Source organism: Ambystoma mexicanum, unplaced genomic scaffold, assembly GCF_040938575.1.
Source record: "Ambystoma mexicanum isolate Mex_15411 unplaced genomic scaffold, UKY_AmexF1_1 Mex_scaf10, whole genome shotgun sequence".
Classification (NCBI taxonomy): Eukaryota; Metazoa; Chordata; class Amphibia; order Caudata; family Ambystomatidae; genus Ambystoma; species Ambystoma mexicanum.
Window position 1 is genome coordinate 1,142,501 of NW_027182325.1, and position 5,000 is coordinate 1,147,500.

The 5,000-nt window shown below is 47.3% G+C and overlaps 14 non-coding genes and 3 pseudogenes across 14 annotated transcripts in view; all 17 read left to right on the forward strand.

Annotated features, from left to right (window-relative positions):
* Positions 1-249: 249 nt before the first annotated feature.
* Positions 250-368, forward strand: LOC138538120 (5S ribosomal RNA). Its single transcript, XR_011286231.1, has one exon. It is a non-coding gene; the product is annotated as a 5S ribosomal RNA (ribosomal RNA).
* A 106-nt stretch (positions 369-474) lies between these two features.
* Positions 475-593, forward strand: LOC138539636 (5S ribosomal RNA). The gene has a single exon (XR_011287700.1). It is a non-coding gene; the product is annotated as a 5S ribosomal RNA (ribosomal RNA).
* A 106-nt stretch (positions 594-699) lies between these two features.
* LOC138549966 (5S ribosomal RNA) lies at positions 700-818 on the forward strand. Its single transcript, XR_011293734.1, has one exon. It is a non-coding gene; the product is annotated as a 5S ribosomal RNA (ribosomal RNA).
* A 106-nt stretch (positions 819-924) lies between these two features.
* Positions 925-1,043, forward strand: LOC138547662 (5S ribosomal RNA). Its single transcript, XR_011291494.1, has one exon. It is a non-coding gene; the product is annotated as a 5S ribosomal RNA (ribosomal RNA).
* A 106-nt stretch (positions 1,044-1,149) lies between these two features.
* LOC138544993 (5S ribosomal RNA) lies at positions 1,150-1,258 on the forward strand (annotated as a pseudogene).
* A 463-nt stretch (positions 1,259-1,721) lies between these two features.
* Positions 1,722-1,840, forward strand: LOC138541389 (5S ribosomal RNA). The gene has a single exon (XR_011289397.1). It is a non-coding gene; the product is annotated as a 5S ribosomal RNA (ribosomal RNA).
* A 106-nt stretch (positions 1,841-1,946) lies between these two features.
* Positions 1,947-2,065, forward strand: LOC138539637 (5S ribosomal RNA). The gene has a single exon (XR_011287701.1). It is a non-coding gene; the product is annotated as a 5S ribosomal RNA (ribosomal RNA).
* A 106-nt stretch (positions 2,066-2,171) lies between these two features.
* Positions 2,172-2,290, forward strand: LOC138549967 (5S ribosomal RNA). Its single transcript, XR_011293735.1, has one exon. It is a non-coding gene; the product is annotated as a 5S ribosomal RNA (ribosomal RNA).
* Positions 2,291-2,396: 106 nt separating this feature from the next.
* Positions 2,397-2,515, forward strand: LOC138547663 (5S ribosomal RNA). The gene has a single exon (XR_011291495.1). It is a non-coding gene; the product is annotated as a 5S ribosomal RNA (ribosomal RNA).
* Positions 2,516-2,621: 106 nt separating this feature from the next.
* LOC138546145 (5S ribosomal RNA) lies at positions 2,622-2,730 on the forward strand (annotated as a pseudogene).
* Positions 2,731-3,193: 463 nt separating this feature from the next.
* On the forward strand, positions 3,194-3,312 carry LOC138537245 (5S ribosomal RNA). Its single transcript, XR_011285387.1, has one exon. It is a non-coding gene; the product is annotated as a 5S ribosomal RNA (ribosomal RNA).
* Positions 3,313-3,418: 106 nt separating this feature from the next.
* On the forward strand, positions 3,419-3,537 carry LOC138540318 (5S ribosomal RNA). The gene has a single exon (XR_011288370.1). It is a non-coding gene; the product is annotated as a 5S ribosomal RNA (ribosomal RNA).
* A 106-nt stretch (positions 3,538-3,643) lies between these two features.
* On the forward strand, positions 3,644-3,762 carry LOC138550985 (5S ribosomal RNA). Its single transcript, XR_011294725.1, has one exon. It is a non-coding gene; the product is annotated as a 5S ribosomal RNA (ribosomal RNA).
* A 105-nt stretch (positions 3,763-3,867) lies between these two features.
* LOC138543393 (5S ribosomal RNA) lies at positions 3,868-3,976 on the forward strand (annotated as a pseudogene).
* A 464-nt stretch (positions 3,977-4,440) lies between these two features.
* On the forward strand, positions 4,441-4,559 carry LOC138541988 (5S ribosomal RNA). Its single transcript, XR_011289980.1, has one exon. It is a non-coding gene; the product is annotated as a 5S ribosomal RNA (ribosomal RNA).
* Positions 4,560-4,665: 106 nt separating this feature from the next.
* On the forward strand, positions 4,666-4,784 carry LOC138539638 (5S ribosomal RNA). Its single transcript, XR_011287702.1, has one exon. It is a non-coding gene; the product is annotated as a 5S ribosomal RNA (ribosomal RNA).
* Positions 4,785-4,890: 106 nt separating this feature from the next.
* The window catches only part of LOC138542363 (5S ribosomal RNA), a 119-nt gene continuing 9 nt past the window's right edge, over positions 4,891-5,000 (forward strand). Inside the window, exon 1 of the ribosomal RNA XR_011290346.1 lies at positions 4,891-5,000. This exon is cut by the window's right edge and continues 9 nt beyond it. This is a non-coding gene — a ribosomal RNA (5S ribosomal RNA).

The following is a 5,000-nucleotide window of genomic DNA, read 5'->3' on the forward strand; positions in this document are numbered from 1 at the left end:
CCTTCAAGAGGCATGAAAGAAAACCATTATTGTGTTGATTGTTCTCTCCACCTCCCTGCAACAGACACAGGATGGATGAATTAAAGTTATCCTACCAGACATAGGAGTCCTGAATGGGCCCACCAGTCTTATATATCTCGCCTGATCGAGCCTGATCGAGCGATGAGCGTGGTATCATGTTGCAAGTGGCTGCATGGCTTAGCTTACTAAATGCAAATGCATAAGAGTAATATTCTTAGCATTCCTAGAGCCTACGGCCACACCACACTGAATGCACCCGATCTCATCTGATCTCGGAAGTTAAGCAGTGTCAGGCCTAGTTAGTACCTGGATGGGAGACCGCCTGGGAATACCAGGTGCTGTAGGCTTTTTTGTGCTCCAAGTTCAGGAAGTGAGCCCTTTCTCAATTGCCTTTTAAAACTGCAAGGTCTAGCCGACTAGATGCTTAAAAGTACAAAACTCACTAGGCCCAGAGCCTACGGCCACACCACACTGAATGTGCCTGATCTCGTCTGATCTCAGAAGCTAAGCAGTGTCGGGCCTAGTTAGTACCTGGATGGAAGACCGCCTGGGAATACCAGGTGCTGTAGGCTTTTTTGTACTCCAAGTTCAGGAAGTGAGCCATTTCTCAATTGCCTTTCAAAACTGCAAGGTCTAGCCGACTAGATGCTTAAAAGTACAAAACTCACAAGAACCAGAGCCTACGGCCACACCACACTGAATGCGCCCGATCTCGTCTGATCTCGGAAGCTAAGCAGTGTCGGGCCTCGTTAGTACCTGGATGGGAGACCGCCTGGGAATACCAGGTGCTGTAGGCTTTTTTGTGCTCCAAGTTCAGGAAGTGAGCCATTTCTCAATTGCCTTTCAAAACTGCAAGGTCTAGCTGACTAGATGCTTAAAAGTACAAAACTCACTAGGCCCAGAGCCTACGGCCACACCACACTGATTGCGCCCGATCTCGTCTGATCTCGGAAGCTAAGCAGTGTCGGGCCTAGTTAGTACCTGGATGGGAGACCACCTGGGAATACCAGGTGCTGTAGGCTTTTTTGTGCTCCAAGTTCAGGAAGTGAGCCATTTCACAATTGCCTTTCAAAACTGCAAGGTCTAGCCGACTAGATGCTTAAAAGTACAAAACTCACTAGGCCCAGAGCCTACGGCCACACCACACTGAATGCGCCCGATCTCGGAAGCTAAGCAGGGTCAGGCCTAGTTAGTACCTGGATGGGAGACTGCCTGGGAATACCAGGTGCTGTAGGCTTTTTTGTGCTCCATGATTAGTAATTGCGCAACTTCTCAATTATTTTTCAAATTTGGTATGTTTCCAAAATAATTGTATCCCGTTTTATAGCGGAAATGTTGGACAACATCATGAGGGCTGGAGCTACCTTTTTACATAGAATTAGCATACAGGTAGTGTGTTCATGGGTAATAAATCGACTTTCACATGTAATGCAGTACAGAGAATATTGAGTCCTTCAAGAGGCATGAAAGAAAACCATTATTGTGTTGATTGTTCTCTCCACCTCCCTGCAACAGACACAGGATGGATGAATTAAAGTTATCCTACCAGACATAGGAGTCCTGAATGGGCCCACCAGTCTTATATATCTCGCCTGATCGAGCCTGATCGAGCGATGAGCGTGGTATCATGTTGCAAGTGGCTGCATGGCTTAGCTTACTAAATGCAAATGCATAAGAGTAATATTCTTAGCATTCCTAGAGCCTACGGCCACACCACACTGAATGCACCCGATCTCGACTGATCTCGGAAGTTAAGCAGTGTCAGACCTAGTTAGTACCTGGATGGGAGACCGCCTGGGAATACCAGGTGCTGTAGGCTTTTTTGTGCTCCAAGTTCAGGAAGTGAGCCCTTTCTCAATTGCCTTTTAAAACTGCAAGGTCTAGCCGACTAGATGCTTAAAAGTACAAAACTCACTAGGCCCAGAGCCTACGGCCACACCACACTGAATGTGCCTGATCTCGTCTGATCTCAGAAGCTAAGCAGTGTCGGGCCTAGTTAGTACCTGGATGGAAGACCGCCTGGGAATACCAGGTGCTGTAGGCTTTTTTGTACTCCAAGTTCAGGAAGTGAGCCATTTCTCAATTGCCTTTCAAAACTGCAAGGTCTAGCCGACTAGATGCTTAAAAGTACAAAACTCACAAGAACCAGAGCCTACGGCCACACCACACTGAATGCGCCCGATCTCGTCTGATCTCGGAAGCTAAGCAGTGTCGGGCCTCGTTAGTACCTGGATGGGAGACCGCCTGGGAATACCAGGTGCTGTAGGCTTTTTTGTGCTCCAAGTTCAGGAAGTGAGCCATTTCTAAATTGCCTTTCAAAACTGCAAGGTCTAGCTGACTAGATGCTTAAAAGTACAAAACTCACTAGGCCCAGAGCCTACGGCCACACCACACTGATTGCGCCCGATCTCGTCTGATCTCGGAAGCTAAGCAGTGTCGGGCCTAGTTAGTACCTGGATGGGAGACCACCTGGGAATACCAGGTGCTGTAGGCTTTTTTGTGCTCCAAGTTCAGGAAGTGAGCCATTTCACAATTGCCTTTCAAAACTGCAAGGTCTAGCCGACTAGATGCTTAAAAGTACAAAACTCACTAGGCCCAGAGCCTACGGCCACACCACACTGAATGTGCCCGATCTCGGAAGCTAAGCAGGGTCAGGCCTAGTTAGTACCTGGATGGGAGACTGCCTGGGAATACCAGGTGCTGTAGGCTTTTTTGTGCTCCATGATTAGTAATTGCGCAACTTCTCAATTATTTTTCAAATTTGGTATGTTTCCAAAATAATTGTATCCCGTTTTATAGCGGAAATGTTGGACAACATCATGAGGGCTGGAGCTACCTTTTTACATAGAATTAGCATACAGGTAGTGTGTTCATGGGTAATAAATCGACTTTCACATGTAATGCAGTACAGAGAATATTGAGTCCTTCAAGAGGCATGAAAGAAAACCATTATTGTGTTGATTGTTCTCTCCACCTCCCTGCAACAGACACAGGATGGATGAATTAAAGTTATCCTCCCAGACATAGGAGTCCTGAATGGGCCCACCAGTCTTATATATCTCGCCTGATCGAGCCTGATCGAGCGATGAGCGTGGTATCATGTTGCAAGTGGCTGCATGGCTTAGCTTACTAAATGCAAATGCATAAGAGTAATATTCTTAGCATTCCTAGAGCCAACGGCCACACCACACTGAATGCACCCGATCTCGTCTGATCTCGGAAGTTAAGCAGTGTCAGGCCTAGTTAGTACCTGGATGGGAGACCGCCTGGGAATACCAGGTGCTGTAGGCTTTTTTGTGCTCCAAGTTCAGGAAGTGAGCCCTTTCTCAATTGCCTTTTAAAACTGCAAGGTCTAGCCGACTAGATGCTTAAAAGTACAACACTCACTAGGCCCAGAGCCTACGGCCACACCACACTGAATGCGCCTGATCTCGTCTGATCTCAGAAGCTAAGCAGTGTCGGGCCTAGTTAGTACCTGGATGGGAGACCGCCTGGGAATACCAGGTGCTGTAGGCTTTTTTGTACTCCAAGTTCAGGAAATGAGCCATTTCTCAATTGCCTTTCAAAACTGCAAGGTCTAGCCGACTAGATGCTTAAAAGTACAAAACTCACTAGGCCCAGAGCCTACGGCCACACCACACTGAATGCGCCCGATCTCGTCTGATCTCGGAAACTAAGCAGTGTAGGGCCTAGTTAGTACCTGGATGGGAGACCACCTGGGAATACCAGGTGCTGTAGGCTTTTTTGTGCTCCAAGTTCAGGAAGTGAGCCATTTCACAATTGCCTTTCAAAACTGCAAGGTCTAGCCGACTAGATGCTTAAAAGTACAAACTCACTAGGCCCAGAGCCTACGGCCACACCACACTGAATGCGCCCGATCTCGGAAGCTAAGCAGGGTCGGGCCTAGTTAGTACCTGGATGGGAGACTGCCTGGGAATACCAGGTGCTGTAGGCTTTTTTTGTGCTCCATGATTAGTAATTGCGCAACTTCTCAATTATTTTTCAAATTTGGTATGTTTCCAAAATAATTGTATCCCGTTTTATAGCGGAAATGTTGGACAACATCATGAGGGCTGGAGCTACCTTTTTACATAGAATTAGCATACAGGTAGTGTGTTCATGGGTAATAAATCAACTTTCACATGTAATGCAGTACAGAGAATATTGAGTCCTTCAAGAGGCATGAAAGAAAACCATTATTGTGTTGATTGTTCTCTCCACCTCCCTGCAACAGACACAGGATGGATGAATTAAAGTTATCCTACCAGACATAGGAGTCCTGAATGGGCCCACCAGTCTTATATATCTCGCCTGATCGAGCCTGATCGAGCGATGAGCGTGGTATCATGTTGCAAGTGGCTGCATGGCTTAGCTTACTAAATGCAAATGCATAAGAGTAATATTCTTAGCATTCCTAGAGCCTACGACCACACCACACTGAATGCACCCGATCTCGACTGATCTCGGAAGTTAAGCAGTGTCAGGCCTAGTTAGTACCTGGATGGGAGACCGCCTGGGAATACCAGGTGCTGTAGGCTTTTTTGTGCTCCAAGTTCAGGAAGTGAGCCCTTTCTCAATTGCCTTTTAAAACTGCAAGGTCTAGCCGACTAGATGCTTAAAAGTACAAAACTCACTAGGCCCAGAGCCTACGGCCACACCACACTGAATGTGCCTGATCTCGTCTGATCTCAGAAGCTAAGCAGTGTCGGGCCTAGTTAGTACCTGGATGGAAGACCGCCTGGGAATACCAGGTGCTGTAGGCTTTTTTGTACTCCAAGTTCAGGAAGTGAGCCATTTCTCAATTGCCTTTCAAAACTGCAAGGTCTAGCCGACTAGATGCTTAAAAGTACAAAACTCACAAGAACCAGAGCCTACGGCCACACCACACTGAATGCGCCCAATCTCGTCTGGTCTCGGAAGCTAAGCAGTGTCGGGCCTCGTTAGTACCTGGATGGGAGACCGCCTGGGAATACCAGGTG